Genomic DNA, 26,363 nt, shown 5'->3' on the forward strand with positions numbered 1-26,363 from the left:
GTTATAGGATATAACTGAGTCTAAAGCCTGGCCTAATAGTCTCTCCCCTCCCTCCCCCTCCTCCCAACTCATAGGATTTATATTTTGAGGGAAGTAAAAATTTAGTGATCCGTGGGTTCTATGTTCCTCACTATTGGAGATAAAGGTAGAAGCGTAAGTGAATGTTTGCACTGCAGATCTTTCTCCCCTCCCTCCCTTCCGCCCCCCCCGCCCCCCCATCCCATTTCCCTGTTTTCTGCCTGGTTCAGGGTCAGGAACCAGCCTCATGGAGCAGTAAACTGCTGAAGTTATTAAACGCATTTCACACAGGCTAAACAGTCCTTCTCAAACTTTAATACATAGGAATTATCCCAGGATTTGATTAAAAGGCAGATTCTGATTCAGTAGGTGGGACTGAGATTCTGTATTTCTAACAAGCTTCCAGGTAAGGTGAGTCCTCCTGCTCTTCTGACCACACATCCCAGTGAACGTCATGATCTCATTTTACTAAAAATGAACAAAGAAGACAACTTGGGAATGGATGGGAAATTATATGAAATCCTTCTATCTACTTCTAGGGTGCTTAAAAAGAGAGCATGTAACTAGTACATTAAGTCTTAGGTGGGCAGGAATTATCTTTTCATTTTCTTGGTTCCATTTAGAAGTAGATAGCAGGTAGTTTGCTTTTTTTTTTCTTGTTTATTCAAAAAGACATTTATTGGGAAGTGGGTGTGGCTCAAGCAGTTGAGCTTCTGCCTACCACATGGGAGGTCCTGGGTTTGGTTCCCAGTGCCTCCTAAAGAAGACGAGCAAGACAGCAAGGTGACATGACGGGCTGGCATGACAAGCTGATGCAACAAGATGATGCGACAAAAAGACACAAGGAGGGACACAACAAAGCAGGGAGTGGAGGTGGCTCAAGAGATTAGGAGCCTCCCTCCCACATGGAAGGTCCCTGGTTTGGTTCCAGTGCATCCTAAAAAATAAGAAGACAAGCATACAATGAGCAGATACAGCAAGTGCAAACAATGGGGGATTGGGAATAAAATAAAAAAAAAAAGACATTTATTAATTTTAAATGTCCTTACGTCCTGGGAAGAGGCAGAGTGGATGGAGCAATCAAAGCCAAGAGGGGTTAATCCCCCTGACTGCCCTTTGGGCCTCCTTTCTCCCCTATATAACCTTTACTGCCAAAAAGCACCCTTATAAAACCCAGATCTAACATTGCTCCTCTGGGCTTCCCTGACTTCACCACCTGGCTCAGTGCCAACTCTGGACTCCCCAGCCTCTGAAATAGCAGGATAGTTTGATAAACACCTTGATCAAATTCAGTATTTTAAAATTCATATGGACTGCAGTAGCTATTTCAAGAAAGGGTAGATTTCTGGAGGGATTATTAGAACTAGGTTCTTCAAGTCTACAGTGAAAATGAGGGCCTCAAGGTCAGAAGGATTTGTAATTAAGACTTTTTCTTTACTGTGCAAGCTCAGTAACTCTACTCTCAGTCTCCTCATCTGTGAAATGGGGATAAATACCTACCCTGCTAGGTGATTGCAAGGACTAGTAATTATGTTTTTAAAGCCGCAAGTCTGACACAGACTGTGTGACCTCAACTAGGCTGTACTTCATCAAGGTCAGAATGAGTTTTTCCCAGAGTCTAGTACAGCACCTAACATATATTAAGCCCTAGTAACTAACTGTTCATTAATAAGGAACATTTACAACATATACCACCAACCTGTTAATTAGTGATAAACTGTTGTATTGATTGCCTTTAACTTATTTATATTTTATTTTTATAAATAGCCTCTTTGAGGGCAAATATATTTTCCTTCTCTATTTTCTTTAAATGACATTTTTACCCACTCCCACCTCCCAAGTTTATAGCAGGTACACATATTTCTGAGTTTGATTGATTAAAGGTCAAAATAGGATTTATGAATCCCTTCAAAAAGCTGCTGAAACAATGCTGGCATAAGACTCAGTTATCATGCTTTTTCCATTCTAGGACTAAACTCTCAATGCCATGATATTTTCTGTTTGTTTACTTGAAAAGATTTCTATATCAATTAAAATCTCGTTAGATTCAAACCCTGGAAGAAAATTACTTTCTATCGATACCAAATCACAGCTCCCTTCTAAGGTGACTTACAATTGCTCCTAACACATTTCAGAAGTGATGTTTCACTCTTGGAAGTGCTTGTGATGCTGCAGTTTCAAGAACTCTGTAGTGAGGAAACTGCATCCTTCTAGGACAGGATTTATGTTTTTAAAAAAAGCTTGAAAGAAATAAGAGTTGTATTAATGCTTTTTCTTCTGCTTCGAATTGATGATGAGTTTTAGAAATACTGACCTAGTATTGACTCTATTCCCTATGTGACTGGGAATATTACTTACCTTACTGAACCTCAGCTTCCTTATCCATAAAATGAAATTCACACAGGGTACATGTGAGGACTGTGGAAACAACATATAAAAAGTGCTTATCAGTGTTTGGCCAATATTATGAATAAGGCTAAAACCTAGTTCTCATAAACTCTTTTATAACTTGAAAAACAATTTTTGAGGAAAAAATAATCACTTAAAAATACCTTCCCAATTTTTTTCACATTTATTTCTTGAAAACAGAATCTGTTCATGGTAGAATTCTATTTTAAAGTGCCAGATGGATGATAAAATTTGCATTTACCAGGGAGCAGATTAAAGGCAATGCCCTTTCTTGCCTACCTATTTGGACCAGAGCTAAATGCCACCCAAACCAGACTCCACTGTATCCTTAAGGCCTCAAAACAGCTTATGAAAGGTTGAAGGTAGTTCCTTTCAGTTACTATTAAACACTTCTCTGGGGCAAAATCATTCTCAACTCAGGGGCCAGTAAGGGAATAGTGGCAGCAAGATCTTGAACTCTGGTTTTCCAAGTAGGTAACGTCTTCTGTGATGCCCAAACTCTGTCTTCCTTTGTGGGATCGCCACGACTCTTATTTTTTTTCAGCCTAAAACCCACTTAGGTTTTAACTCTAACTAGACAAAGTAATTTATCTGCCAGCAGCGCTGGTTAAACAGTGATGGGGGCAGGAGTGGCGACAAACGAAAGGGTTTGGGCTAAATTGTGTATCCTCTTTCCTGAGCTTTTCTCCTTTGCTCCATTTAACACTTACGACAGAAAATGGCTGGGCCGCAGGGGCAGGGGCAGGGGTCACGGGCCAGATCCCCGGCCCCTGGAGCCGCCCAGCTCTGCGGGCTCTCCGAGGAGTAGGAATCTGGGGAATCCTGGTAGTCTCGGACCCGCTCCCTTCCCTATCGTTAGAGCGCACGGGAGTGGGAAGGCTAAAACACGGATGGCGCCAGGGATTTGCCGTCGCCCTGGCTGGCCGCCTCGGACCTGGCTCAGCGACCGCCGACTCCCACCCAGCGAGCGGGACCTCGCGCTGCGCAGTAACCGCTTGGCGCCCGCGCCGGGCCCGGCAACTCCGCGGCTGATTGGGCGCCGCCGTCCTCGCCGAGGGCGCGCTCCCGGGCCCATTGGTCGTTAGCCCCGCGGATCAGGCGCTGCTCTCCTCCCCCAAACAGCCGCGCCGGCCGCCGCGTGCTGCGAGGCGGGGCTTCGGGGCCGGGGCGGGGCCGGGCGGGGCCGGGCGGGGCCTGGGCAGAAGCCGGCGCCGGGGCCCTTCGGGCTCAGGCTCTGGACTGGAGCGCAGCATCTTTGCTGCAACCGCTACGGGCTGCTGCACCTGGCCAGGTAAAGAGAGCCTTGTGTGTCCTACAGGCGGTCCGCCCGGCCTCTTCTCCCACCCGACCAGAGGCTGCCTGCTCCGCCTCCCCGGGCTTTAGGACTCTTAGAATGAGGCATCAAAGCTATCTTGCCCAGCGACCTTGTCTTCCTCCCTTCCTGCGACGGTTCCTCCAGCTCTTCAACCAAGCTGCTCCGAAGTGTGTTGGAGGGGCCTCTCGGGTCCCCGTCCCCGGAACGCTCCTCACTACCGAACTCCTGCCGTTAACTCTCGGGTCCCAGCCCTCTTGACCGGCCAGTGCAGACTCATTCCCAGCTTGGCACAGGAAGGGTGGAAGGGCGGGCGGGGGAGGGGAATGCAGCGCTTTATTTTGAAGCTGTCTCTGTTGGGCAGAGAGAGGGAGCATCGCAGTGGGATTTGATCTGGAATGGAAGCTGCTTAATTATAGTTGGCAGTGACTAGAAGGATATTTGTTACTGCTTTGTGCTTATCTTTATAGGTGACATTCACCATCACCATTTTCTTCTTTTTCATCATCACCGCCACCACCACCACCACCGACAGCATCTTTCTTCCTTCATCAGAGCTCTTCAAATTCTGCAAAGGCACACTCTGTTCAGGCATGTAAGTGCTGCCCTTCCAAATAACAAGCAGTGCCCTTGCCTCCTGAGGCCGGAACCAAGCCCTCATTTAACTCTACGACAGGTAACTGAGAGCAGGACTGAGGGGCGAGCAGGAGGTTCCTTATGCCCATTTGCAGTTGAGATTGCCAAAGAAAACCTTTGTTTTAATCACCCACACTGCTCCATGCTGACTCTTGGAGAGTTTGAAGTTGACACTCACGCCTGATGGGCTGAATGCAAATTCCAGGGCTTGTGGTACTGGTCATTCTTTTACAGTAGGTGGGCTTCATTTGTGGAGAGGTGAACATCCAGACCAAGCCTCTGAGTGGACCGGGTTAAGTAGCAGAGCATGCGACTTTCTTTCACAGTGACACCAACTGTACTCAAATATGCCCAGTATTTGCATATGGGGCATGTGTCATCCTGTGCTGGGCCACCTTGGGGAATCTAAGTTCCTGGGAGGGAGAGAATTGGGTTGTATAGTCTACAGCGATTAGCACCTTGTGGGCACACCATTGGGATTCAACTGCCAGCATTCAGCTGTTCCTAAGGCTTAGCTGTTGTTTAGATTTCAGACTTTAACCCCATTTCAGGAGGTAAAACAGTAAAGCTAGGAGTTGCATACCAGATTAAGTAAAATTATGGAAGTTATTGCTTTAAAATTGTTATGAAAGTCTAGGTCTTCTTAATCAGAGATATCTATTAGTCTCCGTTGTCTAAACTATATTTATAGTTCTGTAGCAGGACTAATGAGTAAAATGCTTGTAGATATGCTACGGACACTAAGAAGTAATGGCCTCAGTGGAGGGCAACAATGGATAAGGGTTGGGAGGCAGTGTGTCATAATGGTTAGACTTGTAAGTCTGTCAGACTTAAATTCTGGCACAGCCACTTACTAACTGAGTGATTTTGGCAAGTCACTTACCCTCTTGAACTATAGTTTCTCATCTGTAAAATGGTGATAATATTACCTACCTCAGAGGGAAAGTTGTGATGATTAACTGAGTGATATAGGTAAAATGCTTAATAGTTCTGGCATGATTGAGTGGTGAGTGAATAATAACTACTACTAATAATACCAGCCAATGAGAATAATAAATACTAGTGTTCTGTCCCTAAAACATGTGCGTTCTTTCCCATTTTTTTTTCCTCATCACACTTAGGTCTCAGAGCTAATGCTAATGGGGGGTGGCAATCTTCAGGCTTCCTCATAGGACTACATCTTAAAGGGGTAGTAGCAATGATTGAAGTCATCTGTGTTTGGATTGACATTTCTCTTACCAACGTGCACAAGTGCTTACCAAGTTCGGATGTAATGCATTAAAGATGCAGTAGAGAGGTTTCTGGGCTTCTGGGCCTGTTCTGGACTGCCTCTTTCTCTCTGGATATTCAATAAACTGACTTGGTAAATTGTGCTTTTTGCAGAATCACTAGTGAATGCATTGGCTTCTGCCCAAGAGAAGCAAAATTGCTTTTCTTCAGATGTCTCTGGGAATTGAAGACACTCGAACTTGCCAGTAAAGAAGGACTTACGATGTTTTATAATACTTTTCTTCTCTAAGAATAATATGCTTCTCATTTCTTATGTAGAAAACAGCAAGCAATTATTGAATATTATATGGTTCGATTTTCCTCATCCAAAAAGCGAGGTTAACAGTCCTATCTTCTCTTTTGGGATACTTTTGAAATTAAGAATTCCAGTTATATTATTTAGGATCCTTTCTGTTGTATGGGATGGAACCCAACAGCAAGAATCTAAGGAAAAAATGAGCATTTTTGGCTTACATTAGTGAGCCACAACCCCAGGCTGTAATGTCTTGGCGAGGAACCTGATCTATGTCTAACTGCATCCTGCGAGTCATATGCTTTTGAGATTGTTAACTTGTTTTCTGTCACTTTGTCTCTTTTGGTTCTGCTCTTCTTTCTCTGTGTTGGCCTTGTTCTTTCCTATCACAGACTCTGTCTTTTGGATGCCTTCATAAGCTCTGGAATCACATCCTCATAGCTCTGTAACTCATGGGCAGCTACCTTCTGCTACAGCTCCAAAGTGGGAATTGCCAGCAAAGAACTGTGATCTGGCCTTGATCACAGGCTTACCCCTGCCTAGACTATGCTGTGGCCAAGGGAATGGGTCCTCTAAGTCCTGTGATTTTTCTGGAGGTTGCTCATATATCTTGGCCTTCTTTCTTTTCCAAACATAAGATTGGTAGACTTATCCTCCAAGGAAGGAGAGTGGGAAAGGACTGGAACTTCATTGATGATGATAGGCATCCTTGATAGAGGATTTGGAAACACTTCTCTCCTACTCATACGCCATGACTCAAAGCCTAGTTTAATGATAAATCTTTGGACTTACGAATATATTATCCCAGGCAGTCATATGTTTTTTATTATCTTGCCTTTGGTAGTTTTCTTATTATAATTTTTATTTTTATAGTTGTGAAAATTCATCAGAGATAGTTAATAATATGCAGTGATTCCACTGTTGTTAATTTGATCTTGTTTGGAGGTAGGGGATACTGATAATCTGTTGTTGAGATCTAGTTTTAATAGGAGTCATTATTTTTAGATTCACATAGTCTGTCTTAAAAATCAGCTTTATTCTCAACAGGTCCCAACCTGTGTGTTGATGGAGTTGCAGCCATTAATCTGATTTGCTTGATCTTGTAGACATGCTAAACCATGGGTAGTGCACCCTTATGGATCAAATATGAGCTTGTACCAACAGGCTCGCCTTGTGAGGGAATTTAAACATCCCTGTATTTACCATCTGCACTGAAGTGCTAGCAAAGCAGTCATCTTATGGCCTGTAACATAATACTTACCAAAGTAGGAAAGTAGAAAGAAGACTGCAAACCTCCTTACATTGTCAACATAGAAACACGGGAGTCTCATCAATGTCCTATTCCCTCTTACTAAGGTTACTTAGGTCCTCTGGCTAAAAATAAAATCTGTTCTAGGGTAATCTGGATTTTTGAATTCCTTTAGGCTTTGAATATATAATGTCATAGAGTATGTATGAGAGTGACAGAGGGGAAAGAGAGTTGGATCTTCCTTTTGGGCCTCCTCACTTTACCATTTTCCTGCAATGACCCAGACCTCTGTAATTCACCTCTGGATGAAGCATATTACTAAGTTTCTTCTGTTTGTTTTAAATCAACACACATTTCCTTTTCTGAATCAAAATGGCCTGTTTTATGTTCTACCTTATTAGGACAATGCCTTTTTCTGCTTTGTAGAGTGTTGTAGATCATTGTTAAAGACCAACACCTTTCAAATTAAATCCTATTTTTTTTAACCTTGGTCTTCTGAGTGACAGGCTGTGGGGGAAATATTTTGGAGGTAGGCATGATGGTTTAACATTTTACGTTGGTCCTCAGGATCTGAGTATTAACTGAGAAGTAGCACATGCAGGCAGAAGGGGAGGGTGGATTAGGCTGTAGAAACAGGGCAGGAAACACCATTATATTGCTCTTGCCTGGGGGTATTACTATAACCCCTGCCATGGACTTTCTATTACACAGTAGGAGGGCTCTAGTGCATATTTTTTTGTGAAAGAAGCACAGAGAACATGATATGAACTCAGAATGATCTTTAAAACATCTGTCAAACTCAACAGCACTCAGCGGCTGTTCTTTAGCCATAGTTGCCCTGTTTTACCCTGATGAGTATTTACCCAGGCTCAGATACTTTCTCCAATGATTTCCTCTGTGAAATACAGAAGGAAAAATACATATATTTCAAAGAGAAGGATGACCTTTCTGCTTATTAGGAGAAACCCACCTGGAGAGTCATTGACTGTGCCAATTTTGGGGAACCACATTTTTTTTACTTTTACATTTTAACAGATGAGGTTCAAATGAACTTAACCGAATGGATGGCCTCATCTTTGGGTGAAAGAAAACTCTTCTATGCCATCCCAGGGTCCACAGAATGGAGGAACAAAATATGGACTAGAGTGGACTTACTGATATTCTTCTATAAAACTATTGTGACAAGTAATAGAAGAAATTTTAGCATCGAGGTGGAGAAAGTGGCCACAGTAGTTGCTGAGGGCAGGGAGAGGAAAGAAGAGATGTGATGTGGGGGCATTTTTGGGATTTTGAGTTCCTTAATGAAATTGCAGGGTCAGATGCTGGACTTTATATATCCTGCCATACCCCACTGAATGTCCTGGGGGAGAGTGTGAACTACAGGGCAAACTATTATCCATGTGGTGCAGCAGTGCTCCAAAATGTGTTCACTGAGTGCAATGAGTGTGTCGCAATGATGAGGGAGGTTGTTGGTGTGGGAGGAGTGGGGTGGGGGTTGGGGAGTATGCAGGAACCTCTTATATTTTTTAGTGTAACATTTTTTTTGTGGTGTATATATCTTCCAGAAAAATGCAATTTACAAAAATGATGTGGTGGGGAGTAGGTTATATGGGAAGCTCTTATGTTTTTTGTTTTTTTATGTTTTTTAATGTAACATTCCTTGTGATCAGTTAATTTTAAAAAAATTAAAAAGAAGCAAAAACAAAAACCCTTCTGAATAGCCCATAGATGATCTTTGTGCTGCTTGTGCTCCCCAAGAACCCTCTTTATAGTTTTAACTACTCTTTGTGGCATCTCAGTTTCTCTAATTAATAATTAATAAATAAATTAATAAAGGAGCAGCTCATCTCCTTTACTGCGGTAGCATGGAGAAATTATTTTGAAGTGGAAATTGCTGCATAGTGTTTCATGGTCTTTCTCCTCTGTGACAAAGGAGGTATAACTGGGCAAATATTGTTATATTAAATGTGTGCAGTCCCCAGGAGGCAGTAAATAAAATCTGTATTTGTCGTCATATCCAAAGGGTACATTGCTGCTTCGATGTGTTCACTGTCTGAAAGCACAACCGCAGATGTGCCCATGGTCTTAGTCCTGCGAGCACTAATAACGCTGACTTTGCATGGTTATACCACAGACTCTTTGTAATTTGAAAGTCGATGTTCCATTCTGAGCACCATGTCCTATTCCAGGGGCAGACAGTGAGCAAGAGTTGTATGTTGCCATTGTGTCCATTCCTGGGCTTAATATAGAACATTTAAACTCCTTCCTTTGTGACCTAATCTGCCAGTACCTCTGTGTGGTAGGTAAATGGGGCTGTAGCTCTCCTATAGCTGAGGAAATCAGGGCTTAGAAACGTCACCACTCTTGCTTAAGGGCATGATTCTAAGTGGAATCTGGGTAGTGTTTTTTCCACCCGTTGGACTTAAATTCTATCCTCTATCTGTGCCCTAGTAAGCCACAAAAGGACAATTAGGACTTCTAAAATTTTTAAACTTTAAAATCATGATAAACCATAAGTGTAGTACAGTATTCTGGGCCTGGATTTAATGATAAGAGTTGCTTTTATAGTCATTAAAATGATTATTCTTTCTATTTGAAGATGAAGACAGTCACTTTAGAAAATTTTCTAAGTCTAGCTCATATTTGGGAAGGCTCGCAAATAATTTTTTAAAAGCCCACAGGTCTGCAGAAAACAGAATTCATCTACAGAATTGGCATCGATCCTGTCCCTATTTGCCAATATCCCGTTTCTCTCTATTTCTATTGTGCTGTTCTCTATCATCTACTGACAGGAGACTAGCTGGGCATTTGAGTCTCTTCTCTCTTAGCTATCCAAACCACATACAAATATGCACAGAACATATCATTATAATGTAAGGTACAAGTCTTTGTGTTAAGATCACTTTCTGATTTATCTTAAGCTGGTCCTGATTTTTCAGGTTCTGACAACATAGGTTAATCCTAATTGTCATGATTATTTGAAAAACTGAAACTCTATGATGCTCCAAAATCATAAGGGAAATTATGGCAGGTTGGAAAACTAAACTTAGTGATTTTTCAAGCAGCTTTTTCTTATTTATTACCTTATAATTCCTGTACCCATATTATTTCTCTAGGTAACTGACAAGATATTTTTCTAGCTGGGCAGTGGAGAAAACTCAGATGGGGAGATAAAAAGTGACTTTTCCAAGGTCATTCCTGGTCAGTGGCACAGTGCAGAATAGATCCAGGTCATCCGACTCCCTGGGCCTTGTCCATTACATCATTCAATTTCTCTTTAGGAAATAGCCCCAAAATGAAGAGGACAGTCAACTCTCAGGCTCAGTTTTGGGGACTTGGCTTTTTTTTTTTTTCATTTTTGGTTAGAATGGATCAGTGGCTGCCAAATTGCAGCATTGTCAGCTAAATCAAAGATCTTAACAAACATAGAATTAGTTACTAAGAACAAAATTCTTATATCATAGTCACAAATTGCACAGTGACAAAGCACAAGGGAGAGGTAGTGGAAGACTCCAAAGGGGTTGCATAGGAAGTGTATGATCAAACCACATCTAAGAAGGAAAAACACACAGAAGAGGGAAGAAAGGATATATAGTCTAAAACTACATAAACATAGATATGACATGGACCCAGGAGAACAGCATCAGGGGAGCTAAGGTCGTGAATAAGAAGAGGATTTGAAAAAAATATTAGGGCAAATTATTTTAAAAATGGGTGCTTTTAACATTATAGTCAGTGCATGACCTTTAATCCTGCTGCTTGAGAAAGATGGGGTCAAGTTAGCAGAAGGAGAGAAAGCACAACTATTCAACTCCCATTTTGCTCCTTTCTTCTCCATTCAAGTATAGCAGATAAGCCATCTCTACCTAGGTATGTAGGAAGTATCTCATTTCTTCATGTTATGTAAACTGTATTCATTTCTGTTTCAAGGCTTTCCCTCTGGGAAGGTGGAAAACTTAATCTCAGTCCTCAGGGTCATATCCCACCCTAGGATTGTGCCAGGTTCCAGGACTGACTTGGTGGCACATCACTGGGAAAGGTGACCCTCTAGTCCTTGAAGCAGCCAGTTGTCCTTGACTGTATTAATTTCTTGCTTGGTTCACAGAAATCTTTTGGTGACCCTGCCTGTGGTTCCTTCTGTCTAGATGTACCAAGCGCAGCAGTGGGGTCTTGTGGGAGCACTGCCCGGAAGCAGGGCCTGTGTCCCTCTGCTCCAGGGTCCACAAACCTCTCCCCCCACCCCACTTCCAACAATTGTGGAAATCATTCTCCCTTCTTGTTTTCTCACAATGCTTTATGTCCATAAATCACATTCCTTTTTTATATCCCACAGGAAATTCCCTATGTTCTTCTATAGCTTTAAGATTTTGAAAATCAAAATCTAGAAATATTTACAGGCCATTTCGCTTTTGCTCCTGGTCACATACCTCTCTTGATGTAGTGAACACTGAATCTGAACTTACCTTATTTGGGTCAAGCAAAAGGGAAAAATACAAGGTGACATAAAAACTAAAACATAGATTGATATCTCAGACAGTTACTTCCCTTCAGAAGTAGAGTAATTTTGGATGTCTGTTTTGCTCACATCCATTTTACTTTCTCTGGAAATAGCCTTGATAGATAGGAATGGGCATTTATCTACTGTCCATCCATCTGTTTATCTGTCTATATCTATCTATCTATCTATCTATCTATCTATCTATCTATCTATCTATCTATCTGTCTATCATCTATCTAACTCCCTGCCCCTGGCCAGAGTTCCTTGAATAGTTGGAACAGGTATAAAAATCTGACCAATTGGACCAATTGAATTCTCTTTCCAAAGCACTGGAGTTTTGGACTGAAGGACTAGTGACTAAGTATTATTGGCATTATGTCATGGTAACAGAAGTGCTCCAGGAGGATGGCCAATGGGCCCAGCTGCAGAGGTCCCTGGAAGGCTCTACTTCACTCTCTTCCTGCTCTAGGCTTTTCAGCTCTTCCTTTGATTTCATGAAATTTCCCCAAATCCTTCTAATATAATTCCATTTTTGCTTAAAGGTAGCTGGGATCAGTTTTGGTTGCTTGCAACAAAGAGTAGTTTAAGAATGGTCTTCAGAATTGAGAGGCAGAAAAACATAACTAAGAGGAAATGAACCTCATGATGAATGAAGAGATAGCAAAATAAAATCTAACCATTAAGATGTGTTCATCTAATGGTTTAAAGTGACAGTTGCAAGAATTCTATTTGTGATCCTGAAACTTTTGGCATTCTTTTAGAAAATGTATTTAATTGTGGGCACTGCTTTGTAGTAGGACCATTGACACACTAGAGAATGGTCAGATGCTATGCAGGAGTTTTGAGAGATGAACACTTTTCCATTTGAGGGTATCCTGAAGAGACTGGGATAGGTTAGCTTCCTAAGATGTCCTAGGAAGCAGACTTGTTTTCTGGTGTTTAAAAGACTCAGTGGTAGAGGAGTGGGATTTGATCACTGCTGCTCTGAAATGAAGAAAAATAACCAATAGGAAGAAATTAATGTGTTCAAAATAAGGGCAAATGTTCTTTCTCTTAGAGCTGTCTGAAATGTCATGAGGTTTCCTTGTGGGGTAGAGAACTGTTTGTGATGGAAAAGTTCCACGAGACTGGGTTGCCATTCCTAAATGAAAGAGCATGTCCACTACTGGGAGGGAGACAGGATGGATTGGAAAACTTCTAAGTTTTCTTTAAATTAAAATTCCATCATTTCCCCCATGAATATTGTTTACTCCCAGATTAGCAATGCCAATCCATATTTTGAATTAATGTAATAGGAAATTACAAATACAGTTTTCTGAAATTTTTCCTCCTTCTTTTATGAAAAACGTAGGCTGTAAGCTTTCACTGATATAAGACATTTCAAAAAATTAAGAAAGACAAAAATGTGTTATGTTTTCTCTAAATTGGAATTAACAGTGATTAAAGTTTCACAGTTAGGTGGTTCAGTGAAATCAAAAGCATTGTCTAATATTAATAGTAATATGGACCCCGGAAAACCAAATTCTCTTGTCCCTGAATTTCTGGACTACATGAAAATAAATGGATTTCTTGAACTATTTTAAAGAGATCTTGGCATCCCAATTTCTCTCCCAAATTTTCCCTCCCAGAATGCTGCTATGGTCCCTTTTGCCAAACCTAAACAGGTAGGTCACATATTTCATTCACACTCCCCAAAGGTAGTCCTTTTAACATTTTATGTGGCCATTATGTATTTTACATTATTATTAAGAATTGGATTACTCCACTTTGTCACATACCACACCAAGTAGATGCTGACATTCAGTAGTCATATTTTAATCCAGTAGGGTCAAGGAAAGATGCTTAATTTGAAAAATCTAGTCTTAAATATTCCCTGAAATGTAGTCTGACATCAGGATGCTTTTCATAATCTCTTACTCTTCATGTTAAACTTAGAGAATATAAGCATTCCTGTAACCATTCATTAGCTCTACTCTTTTTATTTAAGTCGATTGCATTTATAAAGAATACTCAAAAGAATCCAGTCTTTCTTGCTTTGCAAATTAAATTCTCAACTAAATTTAAGGACAGCATTTACAACATAAGTCACAAACATGCTTTCTACCTTTTTTAGAGTCTAAATTAAAAGGAAAGAAACATAATAATAAGTGTGGAGTCTGATGTTAAATTCTTTTAGAGATCATTTTTGGGAATGTAAAGAATAAAAAGGTGCAGAGAAGAAGAGAGCAACAATGAGCTGTATTCCTACCATCAAAATTAATTATATCTTGGCATATTTGTTTGCTCCTTCTATTTTCAGGAAACACCTTCTTTTTAAAAAAATAATTGGGAAACGGACTTTGGCCCAGTAGTTAGGGTGTCCGTCTACCACATGGGAGGTCTGTGGTTCAAACCCCGGGCCTCCTTGACCCGTGTGGAGCTGGCCCATGCGCAGTGCTGATGCGCGCAAAGGAGTGCCATGCCACACAAGGGTGTTCCCTGCGTAAGGGAGCCCCACGCACAAGGAGTGCACCTGTAAGGAGAGCCGCCCAGCGCGAAAGAAAAAGTGTAGCCTGCCAATGAATGGCGCCGCCCACACTTCCTGTGCCGCTGACTACAACAGAAGCGGACAAAGAAACAAGACTCAACAAAAAGACACAGAAAACAGACAACCGGGGGAGGGGAGGGGAATTAAATAAATAAAAAATAAATCTTAAAAAAAAAATAAAAATAAAATAAAAAATAAAAAAAAATAAAAAAAAATATATGTAGATTATCAAGAATTCAAATAAGGTAGAAACTTATGATGATAGTCATCTCAGATACTATTTATAACAAAAACAATAGATTAATTTTAAAAATTTCAAGCAATAAAAAGAAACTGAATTGAAACTGAAAGGATGGTTGAACTTTAAATAAGCCTACCTCATCTCAAGTTATTTTATTTCTTTTAAATATTTCCTCTGTGACTAAAAATAGTATCACAAAGATTATTAAGAGGTTGGAGTCATTATATTGCTGTTTTTGTGAACTGTTGTCTACTTTAGGCAGTAGCAGTTGACTGCCTTTTTTTTTCCCCACAGAAATGTTTTTCTTATTTTAGGGTAGAAGGGTGACACCAATTCAAACCATAAAGAAAACAAATTGACAGATTTGAGAATATAAATAATTATAATTGGTTTTACATTAAAAAGTTCTGTATTGTTTTTATAAGTTCGAGTTATATGCACATTCTATTTTGTCCTGTAAATGTAACTGGAAAGTTGTTTAGTAATAGGTTTATGCTTAAATTGATTTAATGCCTACATTAAATATTCTCTGGGTGTGATATTTTTGTGCTTTACTTTCAGTTATTTTACCTACTGTCTGATAGATGTCAATCCACTAACTTGGTGTAATCATCCAATACTTAGGATCCCTGAAATTGTGTAAACCATTTTCATTCATTCATCAAACAGTTGTTGAGTGTCTACTTGGTGCTACTAGGTGTTACTGAAATCTAGAAATTCAGTGTTGAATAATGCATAGTTCCTGCACTCCAAATGAGAATTACCCAGCATATATTGAATTCCTTTCCATAAGAGTTATTTTAATCTTTCTCTATCTCCAGTGCCCATGAAAGGGCCTGGTATTTCATAGACTTCCAGCTAATACTTATTTCATTGAATGGGCCTTTATGTGCCAGAATCTGTAGTAAGTGCTTTAAAAATGATATCTAATTTTTCTTGACAGCAACCTTATTAGGTAGACATGTATTGCGCCCATTTTATAGATGAGAAAGCTGAATCCCAGTGAGTAACACCTCAAAGTTATAACACAGGGTTTGATTGTAAAACTCATTCTTTCTTCATGACACCAGGCCTGGGTGACTTATGTTGGAAGTAACAGAGGAAGGAGGACATGAATTGCTAATTGTAATATGATAGGGTATATACAGTCTAGAGGCTAAGAGGCTGCTTGATGTTGGATCTTCACTCTGCCATTTGTTAGCTATATACCATTGAACAAGCTCCTTTGCTTCTCTAAGCCTTGGTCTCCTATCTGTAAATGGGCTAACGATGGAAGGATTAAATGAAACAACTCAGGTAAAATGGTTAGCGTAATGCCGGCTATAAGGGAACAAGGAATAGACATTACTAATATTATTTTTACCAAGTTCTCTGGATACCTAAAGGGGGGGATAATTTTCCCTCTGGCTTTCCAGGAGAGGAGGAGACATTTTTACTTGGTCTCTGCTGGCAGCATGGGAATTCATCAGGCAAAAGGTAGATGGAGTTCAACAAAAAAGAGCAGTATGAAATACAGGACACTAAAGATCCTGCTGAGCTATACAATTTTTGTATTACCCCTTTGTAACTCCTGAAAATTCCTTCCTTCACTTGTACGTGTTACATCTCGAGAGTGTCCAAACAGGATAATTGTGCTTCGAGAGGCTGGCTGGCGAAAGGACTATCTTATCTTACTGGACCATCTTCCCATTGAGAAGGTAAATTAGTTGTTGTTTGTTCAGCTCTGAGGAAACGTGAGGCAACGGAGCTTTAGAACTATTGGTCCAAGAGGCCAAGGACCATACCAGGCCAGCTTAAGGGAAATTGATAGCCCTAACAAGGAGCCTACCTCCTGTCAGATAGTCTCAAATTTTATTTTTCCTTATTGCCTCCCTTATAGATATTTTTTTCCCTAATTGCCTCCCTCATGAAATTTTGATACTACAGATGTACCATATATCTGTTTATGTACTATATGTTTATCCCTGCTTTATACATAAAAAGAGGAAGATTTTTAACTTCCTCCCAAGAACCAAATTGAATGAAACAGACTTCAGAGGGCCTTCTCAGGTAAGCTGCTCTTCTGGTGCTGACCCTAAACTTGAAGGCTCCAGCTGCCATGCTACAAATAGCCACTTTTCATTATGCTTTCAGTTGCACTTTTACAATGATTCCTTCTATGAAAACAATCTGAGCCACTGCACTAACCTCCTGGCTGGTTTTTCTCTGTATCTACGCCTGCCCTTTCACAGTTTGTTTTCCATATAGCAGCCTGAGTGACCTTTTAAAAATGTAATTGGATCATGTCTCTCCCCAGCTTAAACCTCTTGAATAGCTTCCCAGTGGATTTAGAATTCAATCGGGATTCTTTATCATAACCTCCAAAGTTTACTTGGTCTGGTTCCTGCCTACTGCCCCAATCTCATCTGAGAACAGCCTGTGTGTGGATGAGGGTGATCTCATAGAGAAAAAGCCACTGGGCAGAAAGGCACAGGTGTTTTCAGTGAGTAGCTTTCGGTGTGTGGAGGTGACTGCCAAGAGGATTTGGGTGGGCAGCGACAGCACTGGCTACAACACCAAAAGGACAGATAAGAGGGATTTGTGTGCTTGGAGAAGACAGAAAAATCTCTAAGTGACAGTGATGGAGCAACGACCTGAAGCATGTTTAGGAGTTAACTGTGTGAAAGAGGGATGGGAATCCTGTTCCCTGCAGTGGGAGGAGAGCAGAGCCCTTAAGGGAGGAGGGAGTGGCATGCATACGACCCATTGAAAGGTAAGGAAGTGGTGCAAAATAAGGCTGGAAAAATAGGTAGAGGCCAGATCACTTAGAGCCCGTCAGGACATGTTAAAGGCCAAAGTCTTTATCTTAAGAGCAACAAAGTTGGTGGAGGGTGATTTGATTGTGAGGATTAGCTGAAGAGGTGATATGGTCAGATTTTTTTTGATAGATTGCTCTGGATGCAGGGTGAACAACAGATGGGTGGGAGTCAGCCAGTTTTGAGTCACCATAGTGGTAAAGGTGACAAACTGGTCCTGGTCTTCCTAAGACTTTGCAGTTTTAGTACTGAAAGTCCTGCATCCAGGGAAACCAATCCCAGGCAAACCAGGACAGTTGGTCATTGTATGCAGTGGAGAGACACTGATTGTCTCATGGAAGATGCAGGAATTGTTTCTTTCTATGCTTAAACCAGAAGTAAAAAGGGTCAGCATTATGAATCCTTATTTCTGAAAGCCCCTTGGTATTTGCCTCACTGTAAATGCAGGAAGCACACACATCCCTGTTGTGCAAGCTGCTTCAGGTAAGCCTGGATTATTTCATCTACACAGGCCTGATAGCATCATGTTTTTACCGTCCCAAGGTCTAGTGCCCAGTTGCAGCCTTGTCTAGGTAAGAAGGTGAACTAAATCATTGCTGTACCTTGTACTTCTGCTTTTGGTCAGGCTGCACGCTGGCCCATTCTGCACTCATCCACAGCTTCCCAGATCCAGTCTTGCTTGCCCTCCCATCTACACCATGTTATAGCGCCCAGTTCCACAAAGCTTGCTCTTTGATCATACTGTCCTACTGAGTTTTAGTAGCTCCCAACAATAAAAACGAATTGAGGGAGGAATAATGCCTTCTCCTAGTATAAATAGCTAATAGTGCACACTATTTGCCAAGCACTATTTAAAATATTTCACATATATGCTTACGATTATTATTTCTATTGATAAATGAGTCATTACCTGGCTTATTTTTACTGAGCACTCACTATTTTCTTGTTAATCTCCCAAGCACAGGATATAGCAGTGAACAAAGTTCCTCCTATCATTTTGTAATATGTAGGGGAAGACAGAGAGCAACCAATAGATATATAATGTGCAGGTGACAAGTCCCATTGAGACAGATGCAGCAAAGTAAGGGATTAGAGTGACACTGGTCATGGGTGCTATTTCATATCTGGTGACCAAGGAAGTATTTGTAATGAAGTGTCATTTGAGCAGACACTGAAGGTAGCCAAGATTGAGCTGTAAAGATTCAAGGAGAGAACACTCCAGGCCAAGGGAACAGCAAAATACAGATTTTTATGTTATTTTGGAATCCTGAAATCACATCTTTCTTTTTTGTCTCGGGTTGGTTGGTTAAAGTTTCATAAATCCACCCTCCCCGGGGTTCAGTATGCAGAAACATTAAGAAAAAAATTCTTCAATTTTCACATTCTCTACTATCATTTTAATCTGTTATTTAGAATCCATGTAGTCTTTCATTCTTTAAGCTGACTTTTTGTATTTTCCATATTTTTTTCTTCTTGATATATGTTCTAATGGTAGAAAGTCAATCTATGATTCTGATAATGATTTTATTGTCTACTTTAATTGTCAGGTCTGTTGGAAGTCAAATCTTGAGCCTTCATTAATCAGTAATGCAGACTACAAAATAATAATATGCTTGAATTTTTAAGCAGAGACACAGGTTGGATATATTTTTTCAGATAATAACACTTCATTCTCTATTTACTGAATATCTACCATCTTTAAGGCATGTGCTATAGGCAATATAAAGATGGTGATGGTGATGACAGTCCCTCCCCTTAGGAAGCTTTTGATCAAATAGGAAAAAAATGTTTCTTGAGAGGTAAATTGGCAGTAGGAGACAATATGTTGGGACTGTATTCCTGGATAACAGGGTCTAGGATATATAATAATAACAGCGGTTATTTAAATAACCCCTACTTACTATGACTAAACACTGTTCTAAATACCATTAGATCTATCTGGTATCATTGTTATTACTTATATTTGAGGGGTAAGAGATTGAGGAACATAGAGGTTACATATTTATCTATGGTTACCACGGTAAGTGGATGAAGTAGGATTTGAACCCAGGCAGCATGGGGCACATGCTTTTTAAGGGCACAATAAGAATTGAGCCAAACATTCTGACCCAAAACAGGAGTGGAAGGCACCATAAGCTGATTTAGACTAGTGGATAAGAGCCTCAGAAGTCTCTGGTTGAAGATCTTTGCATTTACCCATGGGACAGGAGGAAGCTATAAAGACATCTCATCAGGTGATATATATTCAGTTCTAGATAAAGAACTTGGACCAAATTAAGGAGGAAAAAATCCATAGAAGAATGGGGTTTGCGGATCACAGTGTCCTGGGTTTCACTTAAGCTTACAATGAATTATCTTTCACAATTCCTTTAATTGGCTTCACAGCCTATCATTCCCCATTGAGCGAGTAACCCTGAAAATGAAAGTACTCCTGTGACTACTAACATATAGTCAAAAGTTAAATCACTTCTATCTATCCTATTTGAGAGCATAGTTTTATAGGGATAGGAGAGAGAAAGTACCATTGAGGGGAAGGGAAGGACAAAGGAGCTGGTTAAAAGTACTAAAGACAAATTATCCATCTAGAATAGGGGTGAGAAAATATATAGTGGGTGCTCAAGAAATGATTTTAAATGCAAAATACACCATTTGCTTTGGTGACCCTCCAGCCAGGTGTTTCTCTCAAACCTGTCTCAACTAAGTTTGCTTGTGTATCACATGTTTATATATTGATCTTGCCCTCTACAATATTGAGATAACTCACTTATTTAAATGTGATTATGCATGTGAGTTTCCTTAAAATAGTGTGAGGCATTGTGGAATTGTGAAGTATAGTAATCACAGCACAATTCTGACAATAATAAATATTCCAGCTTGGGCAGAACCCCTCATTTAAGGGGAATGGCATATGGGTGAGAATTTCTTGGATTTTTTTTTTAAGATTTATTTATTTCTCTTCCCTTCCCCCTCCCCCCCCATTGTCTGCTCTCTATGTCCATTTGCTGTGTGTTCTTCTGCGTCCGCTTGCATTATCATGGGGCACTGGGAATCTGTGTCTCTTTTTTGTTGCATCATCTTGCTGCATCAGCTCTCTGTGTGTGCGGCGCAACTCCTGGGTGGGTTGTGCTTTTTTCACAATGGGCAGCTCTCCTTGTGGGGCACACTACTTGCGTGTGGGGCTCACCTACACGGGGACACTCTTTGCGTGTGGCAGCACTGTGCATAGGCCAGCTTACCACATGGATCAGGAGGACCTGGGGATCGAACCCTGGATCCTCCATATAGTAGATGGATGCTCTTTCACTTGAGCCACACCCACTTCCCTCTTGGATGATTTTGACATCTAAATGAGAGTGATGGTCATGGTTGTATTTTCAGGGTTTCTCTGCTTTGATGTGAATCAAATTTCGATGTCACTGGGGTCATACTTGGTTTATGGTTCCCAGTTCACAGATCAGCAGATATACAAATATACATTTACTGTGGTAAGTGTTTTAAACTTTTGAGAGCCCACTTTTTTATTGAAAAGCAAGGGAAGGGGAGGAGATTTGGAGAAATTGGGACTCCTACCTTCTGGAATTTCTTGTAGAAGAAATGTAGTAGAAGGAGAAAATAGACTTGAAAGACTGAAGGAGTTTTCTTCCAGAAGGTCAATTCCTTCTCTAGAAATAACCTAGGAATTCTCATGACTAAGACCCTAGTTCTTAAAGAATAGTTCCTTCCTTTGGAAATCTAATTTTACTAATTAAAGTGACTGTTTGATAAGAAAAATTATTTCCATCTGAAAGGTTTCCTTAGTGTTGTGGACTTTCCATTCAGCCCCATTAGGTCAGTACCTGAATTTTGAAGGACAAATCCTGACCTAATCAAACTATTAAAAGGTGCTTTAGGGGACAATAGAATGTGGAATGTGAAAAGTTCTGATTGCTTTAACTCGAGAAGTCCAAATATGGGTTAGTCAATCATATACAGGGAATATGGAAAACTCATTTAGTAGTTTTTCCTTCACTTTTATCCTATACTCTCAAGAGTCTGATGGTCTAAATATACTTGATTGATTTTAAACATCAATTAATCAAATTCTGGCTGTTATGGGGTGGAATGGTCTAATTAATGGAATAAACAAAATGTTAATTGTTATTTGGGCTGCTTTTTTATTTGAAATGAAAATTTTATGATTTATAATGTTATGGAATATAGCTTAAAAGAACAAAGTTTCTTTGCCTTTCTAAGGATAGTACATATGCCACAACATATACAAAAAATACCAGCTTAGATGGAAGTGGTTCTGAAGGCACCTCATCAAGCACCTACCCATTCAAGGAGGTAAAATCATCAGGACCTGATAATGAATTGGAATCTGAGAGGGTAGGGAGGTATTAAAGAGAGCTTATCAGATTTATAGAACCAAGTGGATAATGATGTAATTTCCTCAAGATCTCTACTAAATAGCCATTCAACAGGTACTTGGAAATGTCTAATAGCAAGCCTTCCAAAGACACCCCCTCTATTTGGGTGACTTTGATGTTCCCATCTTTGGGATGAGAGCCATACTAATCATCTTCCAGAGTGTTGGTTTTCTTCTTTTTTATATCTTTTACTATGTCACTTGTTTCTTCTTTATCCTTATATAACCTTAATAACCTAAGAATTACTTGTTCCTGGGTCTTAGTGAATCCACATTAATATTAACACCTTATTATGTTCAATTTTAGTTCTTCCCTGTTTACAAAAACCCTCAATTCCCATTCAAACTCCCTCTCAGTATTTTCCTGGAACTCCTATGTGCTTAGCAGTCCATCTAGACATGCTCCGCTTTGGCCTCTTTCTCATGGTACCTTGTCTAGGGCTTTGCTCTGGTGCCCTCCATTCAAATGATGCCCAGCTTGTTATAGCAGGATTATGTAATGTCCTTTTTGAGTTCTCAATGTACTGAAGGACATGTTGTGTGGGAAAGAACTGCTCCTTCTTCAATCCTGGCCATCCAGACTTTGCATGTGCGCCCTGAAGCAGCACTGCTTGATCTCATGATCTCACAAAGTCTTTTATGAGCACAAAGAATCCTTGTCCCTTCTTTCTACAGTCTGTGTCATTAACTATCCCTTTACCTCCATTGTCCTCCTCCCTTTCTCTTCTTACCCTTTCCCTTCAACTTCCCTTCTCTTTCCAGATCACTATTAGCAAATATCTCCTCCTCCTTCTTCTTGTGCCTCCATTTCCCCAAACACCATCCTGTATATCTTCTCATATAATAAACTCCTGAGAGATATCTAGTCCATCAGTTTCACAAAGAGGTGGACTGCATACTCCAGGCTGGGCTCAGGTAGGTCACCCTTCTACACAGTAGCTTTAGATCGATGTTTTTCAACTGCTCCATCAATATCCTGTGGAATATAGGATGCTGCTTTTTTATCAGAAAACTTCTGGGAAGATCATCCTCATACTTGCTGGATTACTTCAGTGAAGTGACTCTTGCTCCTTCTATTTTCTTCCTCCTCAGAGTCACATTATTTAAATCTTCATCCTGTATATTTTCTTCAATTCTATTGAAATCACATGCTTTGGGTTTTCCTTTTTCCCATTTTCTTATCCTTTCTGATAAGCTAGAGTGTTGAGAGATGTCCACAAGCCCTTTCTTCTCCAGTGTGCTGTTCTGAGGGGACTATTGACTTTCAATTTAAACTGATCTAATTTTGAAGCTCAACGCTGCCAATTCCTTCTTGTGACTCTCATCATGACATGTAAAACGAAGATAACCTTATGAGTTAAGTGGGATAACAAATGTAGAATTTCCTACTCAGCATGAAACCACATAAGTGTCATTGTCCTCTTCTTCCCTTTTCTATCCCATCCCTTGGTGACCAGGTTGCATTTAGCATACACCTGCCTGTGGCTTATCCCTTTCTGCATGAAGGAACATATAACACACTCACAGCATGTGCTGGGCCTTTCCTCATCGTCCATTTTTCTTCCAGGTAACTGAAGAAAAATGTCCTCTGCCTCAAATTTATCATGGAACCTCGAGTTAGTATGTAGTTCATCACTTAGTCATAAATTCACATATTCCACCTCTTTGTACCTTAATAATGATCTCAAATTTTCATTAATACTGTAAGATCTCTGATTACCTTAAATTGATTTCTCTCATTTTAATCATTGTGTTTTAAATCCCGTGCATGGTCTTACATTATAATGGCAGCTAGTGACATTAACACACAGTTGTATAAATGATCACATTTCCAATTGCATTTGTGAATATTGCATTCATTTTATACATTTACTTAAACATATTAGAATTGAGAAAGAACTGACTGTAATTACGGTTATAATAGTGATATTTTGGGTCTGGGAAGGCAATTGAGCTGAGGAGAAGGGATAGGGAAATGTTGAATCCTGTCTCCTAACATCACAACTGAAGAAAACCCCCATAGTTCATTTTCTCTCTACTAATATATAAATAAAGTCTGATATCTATTGGTGGAATTAAACTTGCATTCTGTGGTTACTTATACTGAAAACGTTGATATTTATTGAAATATTTAATGTTTTAAAATACGTATTTTGAAATGAAATGAATGCAGTAAATTTATTGGCTCAAATAGACCCTACTTGAAGACAAATCAATGCTTCTTCTGATGGCTTCAGACTCACTGGGAAAGATTTTCTGGAAAATCCTGATATCTCTTTTTTAAAAAGTTTTATTGAGATATATTCCCATACTATACAATCTATCCAAAGTGTACATTGACTTTGAATATAATCACAGAGTTGTGCATTCATCACCACAATCAATTTTAGAACATTTTCATTACTCCAAAAAGAAAAATCCTATATCCCTTAGCAGTCACCTCTCAATCCCTCTATACTTGCCTAGCCCTATTAACTGCTAATCTATTTCTGTCACTATAATTTTTAAATTATTGTAATTTATTTTAATTAGAGAAGTTTTAGGTTTACATAAAAAGCATGTAAAAATACAATATTCCCATATACCCACGTATTATTGATACCTTGCATTGGTGTGGTACCTTTGTTATAATTGATGAAAGAATATTAAAATATTACCATTAACTTTAGTACATAGTTTGTGATAGGTATATTTAGCCATATATACCACCCTATTATTAACACCTTGTAATAGAGATACACTTTCATTACAGTTCATGAAAGAAAAGTCATATTTTTACTATTATCAACAGTCATTGGCAATAGCAGTGTTCACTGTGTTATACAGTCCCATATTTTACCCTCTAGCTTCCTTCTAGTGACATAGATGACGAAATTCCCCTTTCAATACATTCACACATAATATTCAATGCTGTTAATTACACTCACAATAATATGCTACTATCACCTCTATCTGTTTCCAAACATTTACAATCAACCTAATTAGAAATTCTGCACAAATTAAGCATTAGCCTTCTCTATCCAGTTCTATCTCCTGGTAACCTATACTCTAGATTATGACTCTGTGAGTTTGCTTATTATAATTAGTTCATATTATTGGAATCACACAATATTTGTCCTTTGTGTCTGGCTTATTTCACTCAACATGTCCTTAAGTTTCATCCTTGTTGTCGCATGTATCAGGACTTCACTCCTTCTTAAAGCCAATATTCCATTAAATGTATAAACCACATTTTATTTATCCTTTCATTTGTTGATGGACACTTGGGTTGCTTCCATCTTTTGGCAATTGTGAATAATGCCAACTATGAACATCAGTGTGCAAATTTCTATTCATGTCCCTGCTTTCAGTTCTGAAAAATTCCCTAGTAGCAGGATTGCTGGATCATGTGGCAATTCTAAACCTAACTTCCTGTGGAACTGCCTAACTGTCTTCCACAGTAGCTGTACCATTTTACATTCCCACCTGCACTGAATGAGTATTCCTCTTTCTCCACATTCTCTCCAACACTTGTAGTTTTCTAATTTTTTAATAGTGGCCATTCTAGTAGGTGAGATAAGATATCTTATTGTGTTTTTGATATGCATTTCCCTAGAAGCTCCTGACATTGAGCATCTTTTCATGTGCTTTTTGGCCATTTGTATTTCCTCTTTGGAAAAAAAACATCTATTCAAGTTTTTTGCCCATTTTTAAATTGGATTGTTTGTCTTTTTATCATTGTGTTGGAGGGTTTCTTTATGTATTATGGATATTAAACCCTTATCAGATATGTGGTTTCCAAATATTTTCTCTCATTGCATGGGCGGCCTTTTCACCTTCTTGACAAAGTCCTTTGAAGCAGAAAAGTTTTTAATTTTGACAAGGTCCCATTTATCTATTTTTTCTTTCATTGCATGTGCTTTGGGTGTAAAGTCTAAGAAACCATGCCTACCACAAGATCCAAAAAATGCTTTCCTATATTTTCTTCTAGAATTTTAATGGTCCTGGCTCTTATATTTAGATCATAGATCCATTATGAGTTAATCTTTGTTTAAGGTATGTGGTAGGGGTCCTCTTTCATTCTTTTGTATGTGAATTTCCAGTTCTCTCAGAACCATTTGTTGAAGAGACTGTTCTGTCCCAGTTGAATGTACTTGGCAATCTTGTCACGTAATAATTGGCCTTAGATGTTGAGGATTTTTGCGTCTATATTTATTAAAGAAATTGGTCTATAATTTTCTTGTCTTGTAGCTTCTTTGTCTAGCTTTGGTATTAGGATGATGTTGGCTTCATAGAATGTAAGGTAATGTTCCATCCTCTGCAATTTCTGGAAGAGTTTGAGCAGAATTGGTATTAGTTCTTGGAATGATTGTTACAGTTCTCCTGTAAGGTCATTTGGCCCTGAGCTTTTTTTTGGGAAATTTTTGATGACTGATTTAATCTCTTTACTTGTAACTGGTCTGTTGAGGCCTTTTCTGTTTAAGAGTTGTATAAGTTGTTCATGTGTTTCTGGGCATTTGTCCATTTCATCTCAGTTATTTAATTTGCTTTTTTTTTTTTTGTTTAATATTTATTTATTTCTCTCTCTCCCCGCCCCCCGCCCCAGTTGTCTGTTCTCTGTGTCTATTTGCTGTGTCTTGTTTCTTTGTCCGCTTCTGTTGTTGTCAGCGGCATGGGAATCTATGTCTCTTTTCTTGTTGCGTCATCTTGTTGTGTCAGCTCTCTGTGTGGGTGGCACCATTCTTAGGCAGGCTGCACTTTCTTGCGCG

The 26,363-nt window shown here is 39.6% G+C and overlaps 1 protein-coding gene and 1 long non-coding RNA gene across 3 annotated transcripts in view; one reads left to right on the plus strand and one right to left on the minus strand.

The window, feature by feature from the left end:
• Positions 1 to 318: 318 nt before the first annotated feature.
• On the minus strand, positions 319 to 3,373 carry LOC131276059 (uncharacterized). Its single transcript, XR_009183540.2, has 4 exons — positions 3,138 to 3,373; positions 2,377 to 2,436; positions 2,132 to 2,258; positions 319 to 955 (listed from the first exon to the last, which is right to left on the minus strand). It is a non-coding gene; the product is annotated as an uncharacterized lncRNA (long non-coding RNA).
• A 229-nt stretch (positions 3,374 to 3,602) lies between these two features.
• The window catches only part of FMN1 (formin 1), a 451,599-nt gene continuing 428,838 nt past the window's right edge, over positions 3,603 to 26,363 (plus strand). For both annotated transcript variants that reach the window (XM_058293858.2, XM_058293860.2), the window contains exons 1-2: positions 3,603 to 3,718; positions 4,210 to 4,334. The gene's annotated coding sequence lies outside the window, so the exon portion shown is untranslated. The remainder of the gene's footprint in view (positions 3,719 to 4,209; positions 4,335 to 26,363) is intronic.

This window comes from Dasypus novemcinctus, chromosome 3 (genome assembly GCF_030445035.2).
Source record: "Dasypus novemcinctus isolate mDasNov1 chromosome 3, mDasNov1.1.hap2, whole genome shotgun sequence".
Classification (NCBI taxonomy): Eukaryota; Metazoa; Chordata; class Mammalia; order Cingulata; family Dasypodidae; genus Dasypus; species Dasypus novemcinctus.